This window comes from Ptiloglossa arizonensis, chromosome 7 (genome assembly GCF_051014685.1).
Source record: "Ptiloglossa arizonensis isolate GNS036 chromosome 7, iyPtiAriz1_principal, whole genome shotgun sequence".
Classification (NCBI taxonomy): Eukaryota; Metazoa; Arthropoda; class Insecta; order Hymenoptera; family Colletidae; genus Ptiloglossa; species Ptiloglossa arizonensis.
This window is the reverse complement of record NC_135054.1, coordinates 20173512-20200437: the sequence shown is the minus strand read 5'-3', so window position 1 is coordinate 20200437 and position 26926 is coordinate 20173512.

The window sequence follows — 26926 nt, the reverse complement described above, 5'->3', positions numbered from 1 at the left end:
TTCCTCTACCCTTACCACCTCACCACCTCCATCGTGAATGAGAAAGCTGGCCAAGGAAACGCGCGTCTTTTCCAACCGCGATGAAAGGAACTGCGGCGAGAGACAGCCCCGGCGATATTTAATTGAAAGGCACTGGCGCGCAAAATAGTTGTATTAAGGGGGAAAAAAACATTCAAACGACGGATGTAAAAGGGGCGACCTGTACGCGTGTAGCGTCGCGTCGCGTCGCGACGTTTTCTGCCGCGGGAAGACGTAGAAACGCGTATGAAAAAGTGTATCGAGGAAGAATGGGGCCACCGAGAACGAATTCCGCGCGGAAGAAACGTGCACGGGATGAAAGGACGACCAGGGATCGAGGCTCGAGCGTTTACACCGCGATGAACGACGCGACCGTTATGGAGAAATTATTTCAATCGGCGACGACGCTTTTCATGCGACGCCGGTGGTTTCACTCCGCGTCGTATTTAATCAAAGAACGAGGAGTCGAAGGGCTTCGAATGGCCGAACGCTCGCATTCGTGCACGGCTCGTTTTGGTAATTGCTCGACGAGATAACCGAGCGAATAGAGAATCGCGGCGAATCTACGCGGGATGGACCTTGGAATTAGTTTACTCTGCTACGATGCTCGAGGATGTAAACCTCGAGGTGGTGGTGTAATTTTTGAACGATCGACGCGTACGAAGATTCCTCGAGTGAGAAAGAAGAAGAAAATTCTATCGGTGGCGTTGTTCGATAACTGATCGTTCTGATTTTCGCAGATGGCTACTGTGATCGTTTTCTTAGAGGATATAGTGTCAAGTACTAGATACAAGTACTAGATACAAGTTTGGTATCGGTACTTGGTTCTATCGAATCGTTAATGTTTGCGAACGAACGCGACGAATGTAGTGGGTACGATGAAAGTCATATTCGTTTACACGATGTATTGTATTGTGTTCGTGTTCGTTCGATAGAAAACTGAGAACATCGATAGCACAAACCAGAGTCCTGGTAAGGATCTCATAGTGTATTTATTATTGTTATGTCGCGAAATTGAATATACTTTGGGAGAAATTCATACCTCGAAATCACCTTGAGGTGCATCGTCGAGTGTTATGAACGTTTCTTGGACTTCGACGCAAATGACGCAATAAACCGACAGTTTATACTAATGTTTACACAGTGTGAAAGAATTAACTTCTGTTCGGGTTGAATTATTCAACAATAGCGAACGATTGAAAAATGAATCGATGTTATCTCTGGACGATACTCGAGAGACTCTGCCACTTTCTACTTACAATTTTACATCAATGAAAATTGCCCACCGTTGCAAAAAATTGATTACTTGTCAACAGATATATACAAAACTCCCATAGCTATTTCCCGATCTTGAAGCATTGCGTTTCTTTCACTCACTCGTTTTAACAACGCGTGTATACTTTCATCAGTCTTTGCACCATAGTTTACCATAATTCTCACTCAATCTTGCCTATAACAACAACCTATTCTCGCACAATCTTCTCAATTCTACAACCAATGTTACCTTATTAACAACTTACTAATTCATTTTCACGCAATCTTCATAATTCTATAATAAATATTATTTTATCACTAACTTGTACCATTATTCTCTCACAATTCTCTCAACCCTGCAACACTAACCCATTGATATCCTAAATAAAAAAAAAAAAACTAACAAGATTCCCAACCGAAACAAATTCTACCACAACCAATATTATTTCATTACTAACTTTACTACTAATTCTCGCGCAAATATTCGCAACCCTACAACTCCAACTCATTCTCTCCGCAAATAAAAAGAAATAAATAAGATTCCGAAGCGAAAGAAATGCTCCCATTCGGTCCTTACCGTCCCGTTTCCAAATCGAACAACAAACTCGGTACCACGCGCCATAAAAGCACCGTCGTTCGCCACAAAACCCAGCCCGTAAAATTAAGTCCCTTTCCGCGTCCCTTTCCGTGTCCCTTACCGCGATTACGCGGCCGCACTTCGAAATGCCACCGCCACGAAACACGATCAGCCCCCCGAAATCGCGTCTCGAAGTTACAATTCGTTTCGAGCGTTCCGGCAATTTAACGTACGTACGAGTGGAAAAGTGAAAATCAGAGTTTCGATCTTATGGGGCCCCCTGGCGTGCGTCTAATTGTCCCAAGTTCCGAGAACTTCGTCAACGATCTTTCGTTCGTTCAAGCTCCGGATTAGACTCGACTCGCGTCCAATTGGTGAAATATTTCACGGTGGAACGCACTAGTTGCAAGAACCTGCTTCAATCACGGGGTCCTGTACAGTAATGGGGTATAATCCTTGCGAGGATCTTCGACAAAGATCGCAGTGTATTCGTTGAAACGAGCGAGCCTCCGAACCATCCGGATTAAAAGATTACGCGAGAAGGGCTCGATATACGCGGCCAGCTTGAGAATAAATCTTAGAACGTTGCCCGATGCTCGTTCCGCAAACAGGCCGCAGCAACAATTAACAACTGTGCCGTAGCTACACCGCGCTTGATTGCCCGCCAGACTCCACGCGGATCGATACACACCGGCTGCCGTTTTTTACCGTTTTCCCATGCCAGCCGCTGAACCTTAATGTGGGCTCGCCCTATCGATAAATCCACGATGGTTACCTGGTACACAGAGGATGGTCCGTTTAGGGATGACGGTGCGTCGCGACGGTGGCAAGGGTTCTCGATACAACGTGGATCGTTTTACAATTTACCAACGGAGCGGAGAATTATTTTCTTATGGAAAATGAAAGATTGAAAAAGTTTCTTATATGGAAAACAAAAATACGAGATCGAAATTTGGAATGTTTTGGAATTATCCCGCTGTCGCGACGATTATTTCGCGATAGTAACATTTCGAAGTTTCTCGGTTGCTGAGTAGTCAATAGGAGCAAAATGAGCACAGGGTGTGAAGAAACGAGAAAGATAATTTTTATCGCGAATAACCGAAAGATTTCGCCGTAAGAAAGCTCGGGTACATTGAAAAAAATAAAATTTATCGCGCGATAAATCGTTACGGCCCCCTTTTACGCTATCGCTTGAAATATCTCCTCTGGCAGTAGAAAAGGACCTCGGTAGGGAGAGCGTGAGTGACAGCGGACCGTCTCTAGTCAGACGCTATTCCGGACCGACATGACTGGAACTTTACTTTCCCGTAACTTCCGACTCGAACGTTCTTTTGAAAAATCTTTCGGGCAAAAGTTGCTCCGACTGGCTGGATCTTCCATCCGGTATAGAAACATCTTATCGATATCGCTCGCGAGTACGATCTTTTTTTTTTTTTTTAGAAAAAATATTCCTCTCTCGATGAATAACCGAAAATTCGTATCAATCCGGTGATTCGTTATTCGATTAAAGTAATAGAACATCAAACCCCGATGCTCTTTTAACGATCGAATAAAAAGTTCCGTCGAGTTGAAAGAAATTTTCGCTGCACGGATTCGCCTCTAGAATTCTCGGACAGAGGATCGGGTGCACAAACATTTCGGGTTATAAATTTCCACGGAACACTTTGTATACGTGTACACGTACCGGACCGGTGGGGCTCGGTTCGTCTCTTCGGTTCTCGTTTTTTATTGAGCTTCAGCCGGTTGCTCCGGTCGGTCGAACTCTAATCACCAGAAAACGCTCTTACCGTTCGACCCTCGTGGAAAATCCCTTAGCCCGTTTCTCTTTCCATCGAGCGGGTCTGCTCTCTGGTAATTTTCGGAAACGGAACGCCACGATAAATCCCCACTCGGTGGAGTTCATTTCGGAAGTTCTACCGGCCGAATCCAGTTTGTACCCCCGATATCGTGCTCCTGGATATTTCAGCTCTTCGAGTTCAGCGCGATAACAATTTCACCGTAATCGTCGTTTGTTTCCAACATTCCGCGAAGCACGATAAAGACTTCGACCGGTGAATTCCGAGCGAAGAATATTAGCGACTTCGGTTTCCAATTTTCCTACCGCATTTCTTCCCCTACCGGTCGCAAGCTGTCGTTCTTTTTTTTTTTTTTCATTTTCCTCGCAAATACCAACCCGCGCCGAGGAAACTCGGACAATATCGCGACACGTTTTACCGTCTCTGGTCCCGAAAATATTAAAAGAAATATTTACCAGCTCCGACGTGTGCAAATCGGTCGGATCGTAATTGTTCGTTACCTTGTCACGGTTGCTCGAACAATCCACTCGTGCGTCAAATAATCCACTGATAATACGTCCAATTCCGTGACAACTGTTCTTTTTATTTTTTTTTTCTGAACAAGAACCAATAGTATCGAGATACGACTAGGCACTCGACGATAAAAATCAAACTAACCCGGTATTATTCCACTGTCTCGTTTAATTGCCTCTCGGTCTGACTTTTAAGGTGCTTTTAAGTGTCTTTTAAAGTAGCCTGTAGTTTAAGGTGCTTTTACGAGAACAGTTTGCCTCGCAAAATGGTACCGTAGTGAACTGATACTTTCATGGGCCGATTCTCGTGAAATTGTTCTTGAAAATACACCGTTGTAAATCGGGGGTCACTTAAATTATCGTAAAAATTCGAACGCACTTGTCGGAGTTTCTCCTGCTCGAAATATTAACAATTATCCTGTAATATCCATCTCGACTCTCGAATAAATTGCACTTGTACGGGCAGACTTTACACCGTGTTGTTTACCATACTTTTTCACGTGCGGAGAGACATTACATCGTTGTTTACAAGAACTTTACAAGAACGTTGTATACTTTTTCACATATGGAGAGACTTTACATCGTTGTTTACTATACTTTTCCACACGTGGTGAGACTTTACATCGTTGTTTACTATACATTTACACGCGTGGAGATATTTCACATAGTCGTTTACTATATTTTGCCACACATGGAGAGACTTTACACAGTTGTTTACCACACTTTCTCACATACGACTCTTCGTTATCGAGACCTAAGGTCTCTACCTTACGGTGCATCATCGGTGTGTTTACTTTTCGATTTTTCGTTTTCACGTGTCGTTTTCACGACGTAACTTCGAAAATGTTGCAACTACGTTCACCGAATACGAGTTGTTCGATTAATCCACCGTTGATTTCGCTGGTTGGAATCGTTGAACGTGGAGGTGGCTTCGTTTCTTTTCCCGAAACGCGGCGAAGCGCGTACACGAGCCACCTCGATGAAAATCGGTCCGTCTGTTTCTTGGCGCGTAATTACTTGAAACTCCGTGTTTGTTAGGCGAGCTACAATTCGCCCGGGTTTCCAGCGCGAGCATTTCGCGGCGTATTGCCCGCAAATTGGTACGAAGGAGCCGTTGATCCTCGACATACAAAAATCCGAGCGCCGAGGTAACCTACCGGCAGCGAATCGTGAAAAACTGCGTGCACGCGGATTTTACTCTCCGTCGACGAGTGTTTTCCCGTATGCGCCCCGTTTCATCGCGAGACATTTCACGAAGATAATCACTCCAGGGAAACCACGTACGTGCGTTTACCTCGATGCGTAGCCCCGAATAATTGCTAATACGCGCCACTACTTTTTTTCCCCTGGAAATAAATTCTAGGGAGGAGAAAATTTCCCCGAAATTTAAGGAAATTCTTTTTATCTCTTCCTCGTCGTATTCATTTTTAATATTCGGCCCATGAAATCTCGATCTTAACGTACGTCTCGAGCCATGTTGTCTTAACATATCCTAATAATTGGTAATACGCATAATTTTTTTTCTTCTAAAAGCATTCACTCGGATAACAAATTTTTGAAAATTCTTTTTACCTCTTCACTCTTCGAACCTTCGTTTTTAATATTCGGCCGATGAAATCCCGATCTATGTGTCTTAACATATCCTAATAATTGCAAATACGCATAATTTTCTCTCTCCTAAAAGCTTAGGGGGAAATTCACTCGGATAAAAAATTTTTGAAAATTCTTCTCACCTCTTCCTCGTCGAAGCTTCATTTTTAATATTCGCTCGACGAAATCTCGACACATGTGTCTCAATATATTCTAACACACACTTGATAGGTCCTAACGTATCTCAATAATTTGTAACATACACTTCGATACAAAAATTTAAATAAATTCCATTTGCTTCTTCTACGTATAACCTTCATTTCTCATACCCGGTCGACGAAACCTCGACTCACGTGTCTTAAATAAAAATTTGTGAACTTAAATTTCTACGCGTGATATTGCAACGAAGGAAGAATAAAAAATACTATCCTCTCGATACGTAAAATTCGAAGAGAGACCGTAATTTCTAGTTCGAAAAATTCACATAATTATATAAGGAAAAGTAAGCAGGTACTCGAGCGAGCACAAACGGGGAATAATTGTCGATCGAGACGCGCATCTTCTGAAAAGCTTCGCAAAGTCGCGAGGAAAGCCTCGAGGAATCAGTTGGCGAAAATCGGGGACACAAAAACCGCTTTAAATCGAGAGAGAGCCAACAGACAATATTGTTCAATATCCAAGGAAAGCAGCGGTATTCCTGGCGCACAAAGGTCGTCCAACCCGAAACACCGGAACGAGGGAAGAAACGTCGCGAGTAACCCCCATTTAACCATACTTTCTCGGACTCGCGGGATACTCACTTCTATGGAAGGTCTGAGCCACAATATCCCATTCTGACGATACTTGCGACAATTTTGAACACGGTCGATTCTTGTCAGCGGACCGTTAACGCGCGAACGCTACCAAACCACGTGAAAAACAATGGGATCCGCGTTTCGAATGTTCGCCGAAAGTTCGGCGAGCTGCATTCTAAATAATTCACGAACCGTAATAATTCAGATTTAGCCCCGTAGTCTATCCGTAGACGAATCAGAATCCAAAGAGAGAGAGAGAGAGAGAGAAAAGTCCAGCCGTTGCCAAGTTTCCGTCCGAAGAGGAAACGGAACTTCGTTGCCTTCTTATTCGAAGGCGTCCATTGTTAACGAACGCGACGACGCCAGCAGGAATCGCGGGCCGCGTAATCGCGTTTTAGTGATTTACAATCGTTTCGAAGGGGGCTGGGGAGTGTACAGGGAAAGGGAGCGTCACTTCGGGTGGCAATAACGGCCGGTGTATTGAAATATTGCTCGTTAGGCGACGAGACAGTGTAATATCGCGGAACTATTACGAGCGACTCGTCATTAGTCGACGATTCACGAGCCGATTTATTGGCACTGGCCCGTGTACGTCGATTACGTATATTTTCTCCGCTCGAACGCGAACAAATACAGTGCATCGATGTCCGGACCGTGCCGATGCAACAACGCAAACAACGAACCGATGTTTCTTCGACGGAATAATTCCCAAACATCTACCACCGCATACCCGGACTGCAACTGCGGAATCGTTGAATCTCTTCCACCGTGAACGCGTGTCCGCGAAATTACGGTCGTCGTACCGGGAACGATCGAATCGACGATTGCTCGACTGTGTCGCAATTTTCCAATGAATTTCACGAGGTTGTAAATATCGTTTACGCGCACAGTGACGTACGACTCGACTACCGCGTATCGATCCAGAACCATCGCGTACAGATGGAATCGCGTTGGATTCCACCAGCAAGAAACGAACAGAGATTCAAATCGTTTCTTCCCGATTTGTTACGAACGGATTCGAGGATTCTCTTGTTCGCGATTATTTTTTTCACCTACCATGATAATGCGAGTTACGTAGGCCGATAGATTGTACGTCAAACTTTAATAAAGAAAAGAAAAATTACGAGGAGGAGATTGGTCGCGATAAACGGTGACGGTAGCGTGTGATAAAGGGTGAGTATTTTTCTTTCTTTTTTTCGTGATTTTCGAATTGGGGAATTACAAAAACGACGCGAATAAACGAGACACAATGATCGATTAAGTATTTTCGACGACGATTAGAATACGATTCTTCGTACCGACTCGTGCAGCGAGGAAAATTTATTCATCGATTTATTCCGTGTATTGAATGTAACGAGCCAGGGAACAGAGACGAGAAGAAGAGAAAAAGTAGAAACAAGCTCTGCAATGTATAGTATGTAATAAAATTAATGACAAATGTTTGCAAAAGGATACACGTACGAGGTAATCTGTGCAGAACGAAACGAACATCGGTTGTGGAATTTAACGAGAACGAAGTGTAATTTCAAGCCGGAGAAAGAATCGATACAATCGCGAAAGGAATCGTACGCGACGTTGAATATCACGAATAGGATTCTTTTCGAAGCGGTTACTCGGTTAAGTTACTAATAATATATTTTTACCGGCTAACGAGTCGCGCTCGTATGAAAGGGCGGCGTTACGCAATGAACGAGGAAAGATCAGCTTCGAATGAAGATCTGGGAGATTCTGCTAGCTGGTCGTCCTTTTCGTTCACGTGACTCGCGCATCGCCACGGAGTGAATAGGACCAGAGAGACCGGTACGGTGGATTCAACGAACGAGAGAAGAGAGAAACAGAGAAGAAGGATGGAGGGCGGTCCGTAGAAAGCCACCTTTTTCGGTAGGTTACTCACGTCCCGACATTATTTATAACTGGAACACCGAGCAGTGACGCGTTTCCCGGGGAAAATCGCCTTTCCCGGACTAAGAAGACGTATTCCGCTCCGCCGGAGAGATAGTGGATTCATTTGAAACCTCTATACCTCCTTCGTTCGTGAACCGACCGACCGCCTCGATTTTCCTGGCTAACGGACCACACGGAGCCTCGGGAACCTCGCTAAAAATACACCGTCCGGAAAAATTAATATTAACAAAGTGCAAGTATCGTACGGTGGTGTTTGCGATCTTCTCCGGTATGGAAACGAAATTATACGACAGCTCGAACAAAATTAAGAAGTAGTTAAAAGCACGATTGATTAATAGCGCAAAGTTGATAAATAAAACACGAAATTGTACGTAACAATTTAGAATCGAAATATATAGATCGAGATTTGGTTAACCTTTCGTCCTTCGATCGAACGGAATATTAAAAATAGTTCCATTGGGAAGATATAAATATTTACTTTCAAGTAGAATAGGGTGGTATTGGTCAGACAGGAAAATAATCAAATGTATTTGGCGCTCTCTTATGGAAAAATTAAGAACTAGTTAAAAGTACGCTTGAATAAATAACGCAAAGTCGATAAATAAAACACGAAATTGCACGCAAGAATTTAGAATCGTATCGAGATACATGGGTCGAGATTTGGTTAACATTTCGTCCTTCGATCGAACGGAATATTAAAAATAGTTCCACTGGGAAGAAATAAATATTTACTTCTAAGTAGAATAGGTTGACATTGGTCAGACAGGGAAATAATTAAATGTATTTAGCGCTCTGTTGCGATAAAAGTTCGCAAGAGAAGATATTCACAATTTTGAACTCCCGCAGTAGAAAGGGACGATCTTGACCAGACACTTACAAGTAGTACGACTCGTCGATATCGACGCCCTGGCCGTATTTACGCGCAAAGTGACTGGAAAATAACGTTTCCCGCGAATTGTGAACTGTATCTTCGCGTCGATGTAACATCCGGTGCGTCGCGAACCTTTGAAAACGATTCTAAGTTTATCGAAGACTCGACTCGAGGGAAAGCTCTCGCGACGAGGCTTGAAATTTTCCAGTCAACGAAAACACTCGTTTCGGATACCATTACGGTGTATTATTCCCGGACGATGTAACGATACAATACCTCGTAAAAATCGCAGCCAGCGGCAACGAGGTTGTTTCAATTAGGTGAACGACGATTCTAACGCGCGACGAGCGCGAATTTTCGATCGAGAAACGTTCGTTACATGCACCATCGAGACGAGATCTCGATTATCGAGCAACTCGCACCCTCTCGACCGTGTCCACGTATCGTTAACAAATTCACCGAACCACCCTCCCCTCCCCCCTCTTCCTTTCCCAAAATCCGTTATCCAAGAGCGAGACGAACCGCGTTGAAAATTCTATCACGATTCGATAACGCGTGTACGTGTATACACACGTCCCCGAGCGTAATTCGATTCGAAAGTTTAAACAACGGGTAATGTTTGTTAACACCGCATTAATATTAATTAAAGGATTAACATTAAAGCTAAATATTCATGGAGGGGCTAATCTGTTTACTTTGTAAATGGGGCATACACCGGTGAAAATAATGATTTCCTCGATTAGGATGCAAATTAATAGCCTCCCGGGGAAATCCTTGGCGCGATCGTTTTCCAATGTTTCCCGTATCGCGCGAAATACCGACCGAGCGGGATTTTAATTAACGTTCCGCGGACAGTTCGTTGATCCGTGCTTTGTGAACCGGCCTGTACGTTCCCCGCTATTCGTTCAACGTACCACCCCCCGACGTGTGGGATTCGTGGGGTGGGTGGACGCGGGGAGGAAACAAATATTCTTGACCTTCCAATTACACAGTGTGTTTCGAAACAAAAAAAAAGAAAAAAAGAAAGGAAAAAAAAAAATATACGTGGAAACGTGTTCTCAACGACCGTGTGCGAACAACTCGAACGATTCGAAAGCGCCGGTTCGCTCGGATGGGTTGCGGAGCGTTGAATTTCGAGCGGTGCGCGCGTCGCGTTGTTCGAGGCATTCGGTTCCCAGTTTTCCTCCTTGCAGTTTGTTAAATTACTGCGGCCAACGGTACATCGATCTGGCTCGGTTCGGTGTCCCATTGTTTTGTTCCACGACGGGCCGCCATTGTTGCCCGCGTTAAACGTCTCGACGAACAACCGAAATCAATGGACGTGGAAAACGATCGAACGACGAGAAGATTGTCCACGCGACCATACTCCTGCCCAAAATGACGAATTTTTACGAACTTTTTCAATTCCCGAATTTAAAAAGAAACGTCCGGGTTTTCAGGAATGGAAAATATACCGACTTTTGGGAATTTATTTCATCCGTATCCAGAGGCTGATATAAATGTTACGTGTACGGGTTAATGGTACATACTTCGAGTAATACTCTTGCCAATTTTCAATAAAAAATGTTAACGCGTATGGAAAATATAAGGCTTCTACTGGAACGATGCACGGGGTTACTTAGTCGCGTTACGGGGAGGATTTCATCGGTGTTCGTGGTCGGAATTGAATAAAATTAGAATTTCTAAACGCGGAATAGTTGTACATATTGGTTTTTCTACGGTGTGCTTTAATGAATTTTTGAAATTTTTGCTAGGTGTATTAAGAAGGGAAAGAGATTCGAAGGAAAGTTACCAGTTTGGGGTAACTCGTTTTGTAATTCGTCGAAATATCTTTGGACAGCGATCTCGAGATGCATTTTAAGAGCGAGAAAATTTCTTTGACATCGGGAAAATACTGTTCCCCTTTAATTCTACTCGGTGAAGCAATTTGTCGCGGACGTTCGTTCCCGAAAGAAATATAATTGCGTCCATGCTACTGCTTGGAAGAAAAAAGCGCGAGCTGCTCTGAAAAACTGCGCGAAACTGTGGCGAGAGCGTTGTCGAAAAGTATATCGGGGTACTTGCGTTCGTATTTCAGTTACTCGATTTAATTAAACCCCGGTATCGACGTACGGTGGAGCCTCGAAATGAAAATCGTGATTCTTTCAAATTTTTAACACGCTCGAGGTACACGTCCTCGCGACGCGACGAATTTGTGCAAGTTTTACGATCGCGGCGGGAAATTCGAATTTAATCGCACGAATCGCTGTTTAAATCGAGAATCGAAGACAGATACGAGCCACACGGAACGAGTTAAGCGAACGTAATTGAATTCTAATGAATTGAATAACTGCGAGAAGCTTCGAAACGATACAAATATCAACGACCGTAACTTTTCCACTCCCTTAAGTTTTCACACTCGATTCTCTTTGCATTTGAATTCCCAACACACGGAATAATTCCCCGGACAATGTTTCCTAGGAAGCTTAAAATAAAATTTACTTCCCCCTGATATCGAGTACCCGAGTTTCTGGTCAAAGTGTGTACACGTAAAAAATAAATTATTTAAATCAGGACAGCGAGTAAAATATGCAGACAGGCAGGTGCGCGAAAGAGGCGAAGTGCAGGCTCAAGTGCTGTTGCTAACCCAACCTCGAGGAGGAACGTACATATAAAAAAGAAACTGGTAAAATAAAATATTTACAACGAACAATGAACTCTATTACTCTATTCCTGTTACCAACCTCGAGAAAAAATACACACACGAAAGAAACTGATAAAACAAAATATACACAACGAACAACTATTATAAACCCTGCTCCTCGAGCAAACATACATACACAAACAGCCTGGAAAAAATCAAATACTTACAATCCTGTCGCTAACCTCGAGGAAACATGGACAAACAAGGATACAATTTAAGAAAACATATACAAAACAATACCTACGTAAAACAACACCAGTCCCGAACAACGTATAAGTAAACCATGGTCTCGTCGGTGCAACATCCTAATCGCAAGACTGGTGTCGAGAGAAGACCACGCGGAGGAATGTGCGGTGGAATTCTTTCCTAGTTCCAAATGTCTCTACACGGTGGGCGAAAAGTTCCAGAGACTGGTGTACAGTTTCACGCGTACGTTTAAACAGTAATTCCATTCCCTCTCTCCCTCTCTCTCTCTCTCTCTCCCCTCTCTGGCGGAGCTACGCGCGTGAAAATGGATAAACAACCTCGTTCCCGGCGTTGCCCCGTATTTACTCCGTAATAAGTGTCCGGATGCTCACGGACAGTCCGCGCGCGAGCGCACACGGTCACGCGGCGCCTCCTCTTTCCTCCGCGTCAATTTACCGCCCCTCTCCCTCCCTTTTTCGCGAGCGTGCGCTGGAACGTGACGGTGCCGCGTATAATATAGACGGCCGAGCGAGCGAGCGTGCGGCAGTTACGCGCGCCTCTGTTCCACTTGCAGCGATAGAAATTATGCAAAGCAGAGCCGCGCGGGACAAGAGAATGGGCGCCGGGGCCTGCCTTGGAAACAGGTGAAAAAGAAGAGAAATCCACCCACACCCACTCACCCCCCACCCATCCTACTCCGACTGGAACTTGGCGAGGGGAGGCACCGGACAGGGTTGAGGCTACGGACTGGCGCAAAAGAGGGGCCGCAGAGGGGTGTGTCCCGCTTTTTATCTTCCACGGGAAATTTCACCTATTTTTCTCTCGTTAATTTGTAACCGGTTCTTCCTTTTTTTTATTATTATTATTATTATTCTACGAGCGGTTGGAATTTCGAATTCCGACGAAGCGAGAGAGTGCGGTGAATGATATATTTAAGGGATAGGTGATTTTTTATAGGGAATTTCTTGCAATTGTCACGAAGATTTCACTGTAATTTAGACTCTTATTTTTTAGGTATCGGTATGTAGAGGAATTTGTATAATGGAAGGGTGATTTTGTTTATTGTACTCCTCGAGAGTGTGACATGATATCTCGTTTGTTAGGTATCGGTACGTAGACGAATGTGGACTTTTTATTATCTGGTTTATTAAGTATCGGTACGTAGACGAATGTGGACTTTTTACTATCTGGTTTATTAGGTACCGATACGTATAATGAATGGGTGATTTTGTTTATCGTACTCCTTCTCGAGACCGAGAGGTGATATCTCGTTTATTAGGTATCGGATGGGAAAGCTTCGAGAGTTCGAATCGTCGCGAAGATCTCGGTGTAACGTAACCTCTCGTTTGGTGAGTATCGGAAGGGTAGGGAAATTCAAACCGACGAGATTGTTACATTGAGATCGAATATGGCTATTTGTAGAATATATTGCATTGATAGCTTGCGAGTAGCGTGTTCTTGCATCTTTGGATTCGAATCACCCGGTATATTTAACGAGAAATGTTTTCAAGATCGATACTCTCGTCGGTGATATACTTTTTCAAATTGTTTTCTTTCGATTTATAGGGGCAGGTGGATTTCTGTATCTGTGTTTTTGGATCACCCGGTACGTTCACCGCGCGATGCAAGTACAGACGAATTAGTAACTCCCGCGGCGCAACCACCCATCATGGTCGCCTAGTCGGTCTGTTGACACGCTTAACGAGTTCATACACGCGACAACTATAACGAAAAACGAGCAGCTGGACGAAAGTGGAATATCTATTGCATAAGAATTAGAGAATAATCGATAACGCGCATAGCGACGATGCGAAAACAAAAAAGAAACCCTGCTGGCGGAATTAATGGAGCTGTGTCCTCCTTGTTTTCATTTAACAGCCGGCTATGGAGTTATTTCAGGGTTCACTGTGCCAGAAATTTTGAAATAACAATCGCTCTCGAGCATCCGATAATAAATGCTCCCGAAGTAGAAAATAAATATTCAAATAATGGAATAATTTATACCGAACAAGTATGAATTTAAATATGCATATATTTTCAACGTTTCCAACCTGTATCATTTGGGTCATCTTTAGTCAAACTTGGCGAAGAACGGAACCGCGTTATAAAATAAGAAAAAGAAGGTATGAAAATATATACCGGCAGGGGGAAAAGAGGAAAAGATCGAAAGATTAACAAGAAAGAAACTAATTGTGAAATTGTGGACTGAGTACGTAGTTAAAAAATAACGACTGTTTAGACCGATCAGAGTATTAGAAATCGAAAGAGTAAAAATTGCTACGATCGATATCAATGTTAATAATTTTCGAGAGCAGAGACGACCCATCGATAATGAAAAAAAAAAACATTGTGTTTTCCAGGAGTTAGAAATTCAAGAAGAATGCACAGTTTCGCAGAGAGGAACCGTCAAAATGGTAGAATTCTTAACAGTTCAAGTAGTCTAAGACAGTGGTCGCCAGACATTCAAGTAGTACGAGTCAACGAATCCTCGATCTTCTCGTACGAAGGTAAAAACCCTCGGGAAATAATTCGAAAAACGACGAGAGACCAACAAAGTACTACAATTCTTAACTAGTTCAAGTGGTATTAGACCTTCGTGGAACGCTCGAGTAGTACGAGTCAACGATAGGATCGATCTTCGGTGTATAAATTTAAAAATCGTCGAGGAAACGATTCGAAACTTCACCTCGGGAATAATGATCGGAGTGAACCGCGTCTTATCGGCGATCGTCTTAATCGAGGATTCGACGATCGGGATCACGAAAATTTCGCGCTCGAAGTTCATCGAAAATTCTACGCCGACACCATCGGTGTATCGAATTGAATGTTCGACCGGGTCAGTTATCGAAACTCGGGACCGATTCGGACAGCCCCACGAATCCGATTAAACCCTTCGTTAGCTCGGTTTCCGGGAAGAACGTAATGAACGTCGTTGTTCGGCCGCACTTTTCAATTATTGCCTCGCACGATGGAACGTGTTTCCAAAGTGGTCGCATTACGCGGAAGCTGTTTCCAATATTGCATTACCTGTTCCTCCGCGGAATGCACCGGTTCGATGGAAATCTGGTAAACAATAGGGCCGTTCTCGGAGCGTAGAACAGAACCGAGAACACATTGATCGAATATTCGAGTAATCGGATATTGGCTAAATAAACCGTCGAACGTTCGAATAATTTAGGCACGAAAAGGATTTATCCTGACGATCGATCCTACCGTTTCGAGACATCGAAAATCATACGATTTGAAACAGTTATTTTATAGACGACCAATGGGTGGTCGTTGGTCGTTCAACGTTAACGATTGAACCACCAAAGGGATCGATTCGACTTGTTTGAAACTTCTTTTTAAAATTACTCAATTATTAACGGTGTTTTTGTGTAGAATGTTCGTGAACGATTATCAAAATAGAGGACTGATAAACGGTAGAATTACCAAAGGGATCGATTCGACTTGTTTGAAACTTCTTTTTAAAATTACCCAATTATTAACTATTGTCTTCGTCTAGAATATTCGTGGACCATTATCAAAATACACAACTGATAAATTGTAGAACTACCAAAGCGATCGATTCAACTTGTTCGAAACTTCTTTTTAAAATTACTCAATTATTAACGCAATTATTAACTATTTCCTTCGTCTAGAATATTCATGGACGATTATCAAAATACACAACTGATAAACGGTAGAACTACCAAAGCGATCGATTCGACTTGTTCGAAACTTCTTTTTAAAATTACTCAATTATTAACTATTGTCTTCGCCTAGAACATTCGCGAACGATGATCAAAATACACAATTAATAAACGATGTAACAAAAGGGGTAAATTTGACTAGTTTCAAAATTATTTTTAAAATCACACTATTAAAATTCTCTTTACCTACAATACTCATGGTCAATTACCAAAATAGACACTCAATACTCGTGAATTAATTTGTCCTTTCCCCATCTAACTTCGAGGGTACCTATCTACAATAGTTCGATACAAATAATGATACGTTCACTCTCGGTAGTTCTAGTGTTAAACGAGACCATCCAGATGAGAGAAATGTCATGCTCGACATACCGAAGAAGTCAAGGAGGCGTAGCTTCGTTACTATCTTCGGTCGTGATGTCTAGACAGTATTCGTTGTCGTTGCTTCATTAAGACGATCGGAGGGGTGGCGCGTTCTATTTTCATCAGACATCGAAGGTCAAGCATCGTCGTTTAAAGTGGCCGCTTTATTAATTTGCTCTGCGCCACTGCAACGAAGCTGACGAGACTAACGATCACCACGTTTCTCGTGGCCGTCCACGGCTTTCTCGTTTCAGCGACGCCTGAATAATTCAATGCAATCGCTCGAATCGTTGCTGTCTGCGCTTATTTCGGTAGAAGCAGAAACGTTTGAAACTTTCAAGCTCGTAGACGCGACATCGTTCCCGTAAAAACGAACACCTCGTTAGGAGTGCGCGATTTTTTAATAATTCGTCTTCGAGCGATACAGGGGCCCGGTTATCTTCGATGAAAAACAGGGACACGAGACGCGAAGTTTTCTATTCTTGCGTTTCGTTGCCACTGGACGTTCGTCGAAGGACGAAGATAAATCAAGGGAGCTCGTGACTCGTTCGGTGCTCAGTAACCGTGTAAAGACGAATCGAGATCACGAAATTGCGCAAGTTACAAAAATAGAATAATTTACCGTCGATCCTCACCTTTGTGGACGTGCATTTTACATTTTACAAACGATTTTGTATATAATTAACCAAGTATGTAAACGTTATATACAAACGATATGTACAATTGAGAAGTATATAAATCGTATATACAGAGAATGTTCTATGCATTTGATAAAGTATGCAAGTCTCATATACAGATGATATTACCTGCGTTTGAAAAAGTATAGAAATCTAATATACAAATGATATTGCACATTCTGGACGAAATATAAATTTTATACAGTCCGAGTTTTGAGAGTGACTACATTCTCCTGGAGTTTCGCGACTTAGAATAAGTAAATACGGCGATAATAATAACAAAATAGGGCAGCAAGGTCGCTTCTGAAAATTGCATCCGTATCTTAATTTGCATTTCCCAAGCCAGTGACTCACCGACTGCAGTGCAGACCGTCGGCTCCGAGATAAAATAACGACCGACCCAAGCCTTTCGTAACCCTTATCCTCCATTTTCTCTACGGGTGCATCGATACCGAAATAACCTAGCACGTTGCACCGTTTCACACCCGCAATTGCACCCACGATGCAACTCGTTGCAACGCGCGAGAGGACAACATTTTGGGGAACAGTGACGTAAAGTCGAAGACCAAGACATCGAAAAGGAAGATTTTGATCGCGTGGCGGGATAATCGAGAGGAGTTGGTCGACAAGAGGGACACCGTTGGAAAGTTTCCGCTTCTCGACAATTGTACCCGCTTATGGTAGCAACCTGTATACTTTATAACCGTGAGCGACAGATTTAGTTTGCGTAATAACCTCGCGGCGCTCGAAGTCTCCCGCGACGGATCTTGAATTTAATATAAACTCGCTCGTTCTGTCGTCGTGCTAACTTCTATCCGGTTGGGACTCGCTCGACAATTTGTTAAATCATCCCCTTTGCAGTCCCACGGGGGAAAAAATTCGCGAGAGGTGGCCGCGTTCAACCTTTCCGGTTTGCGACACGGGGGAATAAACGACAATTTCCTACTTTACGAACATTGTTTTCTATCAAACAATGGATCGACCAGGAACCGGTTACAATACGTTACGATTACGACATGTTTCTACAAAACGGAGCATAGATCATTAACGACGCCTGCGAAATATTAAACGATCCAATTATCGCCACTTGAAGCGTACCGCGTCGTTCGATTACTTTAAAAGTTACCTAACCCAATATACTCCAAATTGGAGCACAATATCGCTCGGTATTCCTTTCGTCTTTCGAAATTTCTTTATACATCGTACACGTAATTCATCCTACACTTGTGTGCAATTATTAAGTCTTTTCATAGGGACACTCTTCTGCCCATTTTACGTGCAACAGTGTATCAACACTTCTTCTCAAAGAGCAAAGAAGAAGCGTATTTTGAATCTCGCGCGATAGAATTTAACACGAAAGCGATGCAATTGACACCAACGTCGCGAAATCGAACGGTAGATGTTAAAATTCGCATCCACGGATGGAAAAGAATTCAAACACGCCTGTTCGCTCGAAGACAATGCAATTAACCGATACCGGTTTATTTCACAGCTTTGGTTGAGATCAGCCGCTCGTAACCTCGGCAGTAAGAATTCCAGGGAACGGTTAGCAGTATCGTTTCCAAGTTTTCTGAAAACGTGATTCCACGTTTGCTCTACCCTACGCGAACTCCTTAAAGCACGGTGTTTTTCCCCGTAACCGATCCACGGGAAATCGTTCTCCCTCTCTCTCAACCGTCGTCGTTGGAACACTTCGTGTAAACGTAACCGTTATCGGGTTACGCAAAGCTACTCGCGGCGTAGTATATCAAGGACGTAACGCGGAACAACGTTATCGCTATCAGCGTCGTTGCAAAATCAGTTTAGTGTTCCTAACTTGTCCCACATTTCAATTCCGGATCGCTACGCGCCGCGTTGGGCGTCGTTAAACCGATCGTACCCGCGTATCATCGCGCGGTTATCGTCGATTTCTGCGGGGAGAATAACGCCGCGACGTCGTCGTGCAAGCATTTGCGGTTATAATGCGTTTTTCTTTTTTTTTTTTCTACCCCACGGGGGCAATGGACGGAAACAGAACGGTATAATAGACACCATAAATGCGCGGAATTGGTGCTCGATAACCGAGGCGTTTGCGCGTCGCGATTTGCTTTTCACCCCGGATTCAAGAGCCGAAATTATCCTGTTCGACTGTTTTGTATTTATGTACGGTTCTAGGAATTCGTTGATCTTTGAACGTGCGCATGGTTACACGTTTTGCTTTCGAGATTGAATTTCTACCCCGGATTCAAGAACCGAAATTATCCTGTTCGACTGTTTCGTATTTACGTACGGTTCCAGGAATTCGTTGATCTTTGAACGTACGCATGGTTACACGTTTTGCTTTCAAGATTCAATTTCTACCCCGGATTCAAGAACCGAAATTATCCTGTTCGACTGTTTCGTATTTACGTACCGTTCCAGGAATTCGTTGATCTTTGAACGTGTGCATGGTTACACGTTCTGCTTTCAAGATTCAATCTCTACCCCGGATTCAAGAGCACGAAAGGGTCCTCTTTGTCGTTCACGTTTCCGTACAGTTTCAGTGATCCATTGAGGCGGACGATTTTTGTCGATTCGAGATCGAATTGAACATTGCTACCTACCCCGTTTTCGAGCGATCGGTCCTCTCGATTTTGTTGCTCGAAAGCGAGAACTACTGTAGCAGGGTTAGGTACATGACTTTAACGATACGTCCAAGTGTTTTTTTTTTTTATTTAAGTTGCCGATTGTGAAGCCCATCGTAAACTGGTTTTCTTTTACTTTCAACCGACTGTATTCAAATCTGAAGGAAATACGTCCAGTGCATTGTTGTATTTAGTTTTACCATACTGCAAGGTTCATTTCATTCGTAATTAAAATTAACGAAGGAATAAATACACAACGAATAGGATATCAAGTCGTTCGTGTACTTGGACTTGCATTTTTTTGTCTCATTATGGCAAATAAAGTCGTTAAATTGAAGAAAAAGGAGAAAAAAATACCTACTTCAATTGCGATGGTATGAAAAAACGCTCCATGAAACATATTTTTGCAAGAAAAAACGGTACTCAAGTGACTTTCTTCTCGAGTAGAACAGTTTGTACTTATATACATTCATAATTCACTACGTTCGTTTCTTTCGAGTTTATTATAGTATTCGTAACAAGAGAATTATTATTCGATCGTTATTATTCGATAAAGAAACACCTTGTTACCATCTCGACGATAAGAGTCGACCTTTGCCACATTAACACCAAGTAAACAGGAATCTTGAACAATTCGTCGATTGTCTCCCTAATGAACAATTAATCATTCAACCATTACGTCTTCGTACTCGACGATGGAAAAAGTATATTAACGGGACACAATCGTACTGTTAGATACAATAATCGATCCACCGGTGCATCCTGAACGACAAGAGAACACCTTTACCATATTACAACGTCGTCGATTGTTTCCCTAATCAACAATTAATCATTCAACCATTACGTCTTCGTACTCGACGATGGAAAAAGTATATTGCCACGACACAATCGTATTGTTAGATACAATAATCGATCCACCGGTGCATCCTGGACGATAAGAGAAAACCTTTACCATATTACACCATATTGCAACGTGATCGATTGTCTCATCGACACAAGGTCGAATTTCGAGTAACACGTGTCAATGATATCGAGCCACGTGAACTTGAACAAGAACGCAAATTCTCTCGTGCAGTCAACAAGAAGAAGATCGACGATCGTGCGACTGCATCGCGCAGGGAACTGCATCCAATATTCAGAGGTGTCGCGCGAGAAGAAGAGTTCCCGAAACGGGTATACAGGTGTTCACGGGAGCGATGGTACCTAATTCGTCGGTGACAATATACCGCCCAACGACATCTACAATACGATCATCGTGGATGTCCGAAGCACTGGGCGGATGTGCACGCGAAATACCGGTTGCCCTGCTAATCAAGCCCCCTGCGTCTAAGGCTCGATGCTAATATTGATGCTCGAGATTAGCGGAACACCAAACCGAATCCAGCTGACCCTTGCCCTCGTGCTCCCTTTCCACCACCATCGCTTCGATACCGAAACGTGGACTTTGTAATCGATGAACGACTTTCGCGATACCGTGGCTTTCGAACACCGAAAATACTCACGAAAGTGTTCTCGAATTACGAGGACGAAATATTTTTTAGAAAGAAGGATAGTATTTACCGTGTTTAAACTTTTTTTTTTTATTTTACTTATATTTTGTAGGTTACTTTCTTGTACTTTACTAGGGAGATTTCGACGTCCAATCGATGAAGAATGCAACGTGTTGAGAACGATTTCAGAGAACTGTAAATAAATAAATTCAATTCTTTACGTTTACATTATCTCGCCGTTTATAGTAGCGAGAAAGCCTCGGGAAAATTGTGTGCCAAATTTTGAAAAATTCACCAAAAAGCAACGAGGTCGAACGACGAATTGAAACTTTTAAGCAGCACTTCTCGAAGCTAAGTTTCTCAAGTTTGCAAAGGTGAGGTCCCAAAACATTCGACTGCTTTCCGTTAAGAATGTCAAGAAGCAAGTATCTATTCACAATTTCCAGAAAATGAAATTCGTTTAAAAAGAGCGATGGAGGGGAGGGGTGAATATCTTGCAAGAGCTTCCGCTGGTATTTACGATACTCGTTTCCTCGATCGTCGATAACTCGTTCCTCGAATCCTGTTGGTCGATTCTGTCCACTGTGGGGAAAAGACTGGACAATTCGATAATAACTTGGACCATTACGGATGGCACTGGGCCATTTCTGCGTGAATCGAGCAAGGATCTCCCGGCCGGTAGTTTCGGAAGTACTTTGCAAACGACGTTACTTCCGCGCCTAGTGAAGCGAAAAAGCAACCTAACATGGATTATGACGTCGAGCCGTGCCGTAAAACGGACAGTAATATACCTGCGCGATCCGCAAAATTTCGCTGGTAGTTCGGAGCTCTGTTCGAGTCGTTTATGCGCCGGATAAAATTCCGCGACCCGTACACAACGCTCGTAGAGGGGTTTCACGAGAGGGTGCTCGTCGATTCGAACCGAAATCCGAAAAACGGGGAAGCGTGAACGGGGAAGAATCGGGGTGGACCAGGTGGCGCGAGACGGCCAGAAGGGTAAGGGGAAACGAACGCTGACGCCCCGATCGAGCATTCTCGCGTGTGCATGCGGACTGCAGCGACGCGTGGATGCAACGTACGCGAGTCGAAATCGATTAATGCGAAATTAGGACGAAAAGTCAAGTCCTCGCCGGATGAAACGTCGCGCCCAGCCCTCGCCGTGATTCCCGCGGACCGATTTTCACGCGTATCCGCGAATCAGGTCGCGTTTTCATCGAGCCGAACCCCCGCGAATCCTAGTTTCGATTCCCATCGAACCGGGGTCTTGCGTTACAATGGAAAGCTTACTTGCGAACTGATATCTTTCTGGAGGGCGGTTCGACCGGGTGAAAAAATATTGACACGTGGGGAATTTTCACTCGTGAGAGAACACAATCGCCGAGAATTCTCCCCGAGAAGAGACCACTGGAGTTTCGATTTTTTAAAATATTGACACGTGGGGAATTTTCAACCATTTGAGAACGCAATCGCGGAGAATTTTTCACGAGAAGAGACCACTAGAGTTTCAATTTTTAAAAATATTGACACGTGGGGAGTTTTCACCCATTTGAGAACGCAATCGTAGAAAATTTTCTGCGAGGAGAGACCACTAGAGTTTCGATTTTTTTAAATATTGACACGTAGAGAATTTTCACTCGTTCGAGAACACAATTGTGGAGAATTTTCCCCGAGAAGAGACCACTAGAGTTTCGATTTTTTTAAATATTGACACTTGGAGAATTTTCCCCGAGAAGAGACCACTAGAATTTCAATTTTTAAAAATATCGACACGTGGAGAATTTTCGCCCTTTTGAGAACGCAATCGTAGAAAATTTTTCGCTAGGAGAGACCACTACAGTTTCAATTTTTAAAAATATCGACACATAGAAAATTTGTCCTTTTTTTTAAAAGCTACACAATCACTGTGACTTTCGCGCGAGGGAAGACCACGTAGAGGAATACCCATCGCCATAGTTTCGATAAAAATATAAAAAATTGACACGTATTCACTTTTTCGAAAACTCCACGATCGCGGTGACTTCCTCGTAACGGGGAACTACGTAGAGCAAAACCTGTCAATGCACTTTCCACATACTGGATACTTCCATTTGGATGGTGTTCCACCCCAATGTACCATAATTCCCCATACCGAGTTCAGAAAATTCCGACAGAGATTGATTAGAACCAAGGGGAGACTAACACGGTCAGCACTTTCGCCGAGACCACTCATCGCGCAATTTCTAGCTCCAACGATGAAAGAACGTAATTGATAAAGCTTCGGAAATTACAAAAATATCGGTAGTATCTTAAAACCAAAAAAAAAAAAAAACTCTAAACCTCCCACGGAATATTCCACCAAGCTTCCAACAGAAGTAGAAACTCTTTGAAAATAAATTCGAAATCGTCCCTTCCCTTTCTCCCAACGAAAGCTACTCCCCAACGAACAATACTCCAAATAATTCCCTGTCCTACCCAAACGCTCTCAATTCGATCGTTAAAATTTTCTTGGAACAACCTGTAGAGAGCTGGGCGGTCTCCTCGATGCCTCTTCCATCGTTGTAAAAAATATATTGTATATTCGTTCGCATGCCGCGGATCAGCGAAACTGTTCAAAGTGGAATCGTATCTCGAGCGGCTTACAAAGTTGCTGGAAAATCGCGTTCGCCCGTGAGAGAGAGCTTTAGCGCTTTCGTTTCTCCTTTCAATTCGCCCTCCACAAAGGAACCGCATTTTGCGAGCTCGGGAACGGATAGATGGAGCGCCCCGAACGTTTATTCGCGTTGCCTCTAATGAAATCGTGTCTGCTTTCGGTGGAACAGGAGTCACAGCAACGGGGATGGAAAACCACGGGGAGTTGAAACACGATAGGGACTCACCCCTGAATGCGAAAAACGAAGCCACGGGGTCGAGTATGGGGGTTTTTGGCAACGAGTCACGCGTCACTTCCAACGTTGAATCAACGTACGGTTCGCGGGTGATGTTCGCTCGTTGTTCGAGTCTACGTTCGCGGATGGTTTTTACGTGGAAACGAACGAACGAACGAACGAACGAACCGGTTCGTTCGTTCGTTTTCACGAGGGTACGGGACGATCGATAAAACTTTCACGACGCGTCAATGGCGTCTTCGCGCCGCGTTTTTTGCGTCGAGTTTTCAAGCCGAGCGAAACGAATCCGATGCGTGTCACTGGGTCAGCCGTCGGCAATGGGAGAGCTTGCGTTCCTTTTCGTGGCTGCGTCGATTTCCAGCGCTTTCAACGCCGGAACGCTTCCCAGATCCGCTCGACGATAATATTTCATACGCGCTACTTCTTAGTCTCGCGATTCCGTCGCGTTTCTGAGAGATTACATCGCCCCCGTGCGCTGGTACGCGCGCACACGAGAATATCAAACGGATCGTTTCCGACGATCCTACGTCCACTAGGTGAAATACTCCCGGGAAAATCGAAATTCGAAGAAGAAACTACAACCACGAGCGACCATTTTTTCGACGAGTTTCTTCTCGCGATTCTAAGGATATTCGAAGGTTTTCTTTTTGGAATTATATACATTTTCAGATCGATTCTTTTCGATGGTTGGCAAACGAAAGCGTTACGAGGCTGTTTGAAAAGACGAAAATCGAAATTCGAAGAAGAAACTACAACCACGAGGGACATTTTTTTCGACGAGTTTCTTCTCGCGATTCTAAGGATATTTGAAAATTTTTTTTTGGAATAATATACATTTTCAGATCGATTCTTTTCGATGGTTGATAAACGAAAGCGTTACGAGGGTGTTTGAAAAGACGAAAATCGAAATTCGAAGACGAAACTACAACCACGAGGGAAAATTTTTCAACAAGTTTCTTCTCATGATTCTAAGGATATTCGAAGATTTTTTTTTTTCAATAATATACATTTTCAGATCGATTCTTTTCGATGATTGGTAAACGAAAGCGTTACAAGGGTGTTTGAAAAGACTAGGGGGATGTTCGAACAAAGTTGCTTCATTCTCGCGATGACAAAGCTCATCGATGAATACTTTCTTTAATAAAACTGTATTTTTCTTAAGACATGCATACTCTGCTCGTTAGTTTCCACACGAGGTATTAGGTGAACTGTTCAAAGTCTCCTTGTTCTCACTATGATAGATTCATCGATGAAATTTGTTCTCAGTGAAAGTATACACTTGTTCGAATAAATTCTTCTCGTTGCGTCTCGTGTAAAAATATTAGAAACAGTGCAAAAAGTATTCTTTAAATATTCCACACAAAAAAAAATAGCAAAAAGTATTCGTTTCCATCGGTGTCGTTAAACGGGGAGTAGCGATCGACGCGTCTCTAAAATTGGATGGTTTCGTTCGAAAAGACTAACGACCTTCAAGCCACGGAGAAGAAAAAAAAGAACCTCGGGGGTGAATTGTTCCCCTATCGCTACGTTCCTGCCCCATTGAACCGTTTAACTGTTTCTCGAACGGATTTTTTATCCATCCGTAACCAACGAAGATAGATTTAAACGTTCCCGTGTAAGTGCTCCGCCCTGTAGATCCCGTATTACTTACTACTCGTGCGCGAGAGGGGGAGCAAAATGCACCGGGAAGAGGGTGGAAGTTTATGCACGGTCGCGTCAGTGCCTGGACAATGGCCTGGAATCCACGATAAGGGTAGACAGGGTCCACAAAGCTGTTCTACCCACCCCACCGGCCGCCACCCCTGTCTCTTCCTTTCGCTGGCAAATTCAAGCAAGCGCGGAGAAAGACGACGCTGGAATAAATGTTGAAAGAGTTACAGCTTCTTGGCCCTTCCGAGCACGATTTCTCGCGCGTTGAAACGTGTTACGAGTAATTCGCACACGGGTGGTCTGCACGCGGTGAGAAAATCAAACGCCCACGGTACATGGAAATTGCTCGTATCATGGGTAACGTAGACACGTCGGGATTAACAGTTCGGTTATATTCACCGTGGATACTTTTTTATTTTATAACTGCGTACGAACGTCTATGAATCGTACTTATTCTTTTTTGTCTTTCGTTTGTATCTGTGTAGCTTCTTTGTCTTTTATTTGTATCTATGTATCTTCTATGTCTTTTATTTGTATCTATGTATCTTCTTTGTCTTTGATATGTATCTATGTATCTTCTTTGTCTTCGATTTGTACCTATCTTTGTCGTCTACCATTTGTTACGTATGATTTATTTATCGATGTTTATCTACAATTTATATCTATCTTTGTCGACCATTGATTATATCTACCCTTTGTCATCTACAATTTGTATCCATCTTCATTGTCCATGACTTTTCTGTCTTTGATTTGTATCTATATACATTTTTTGTCTTTGATTTGTATCTATGTACAATTTTTGTCTTCGATTTGTATCTATACACATTCTCTGTCATCGATTTGTACCAATCTTTGTTCTCTACAATCCGTGTCCATATTTCTTATCCATAATTCGTATCTATCTTTATTGTCCATGACAAACTATTCTCGTATCCATCTTCGTCGAAACGATAGCTATTACATTTAGTTAAAAATCACGGAAACATCCCCGTCGCTCGAAGTCACTTCATCGTCGGGAACTAAATACACAATGGGAGAAATATTTCGGCCAAAATAAATACAGAATATCGCGCATCCGATACAAGCGGCGATACGGTCGTTCCGAGCGAGAAAACAGACGAAAAACGTAGAACGAAAATATCACGTTCGAGTCGTTGTTTCCGAGAGAAACGACGCTGAAGATCGTCCATCGTGTCTGACCGTTCCTCGTTGTTTCTACTTGCCTGGATACGCCCGAGTGTCCATTTCCGTACAATATTATACATACCGAGCGACGGTAACGGTTACGAAACACGAGCCCCGAGAAAAAACGAGCCGGCCGCAGTGGAATAGTCCAGCCACGGTCAGACACCCTGTCCCGAGTATCTTGAACCTCGATTGTCTCTCGAACCGAGCCTCGTG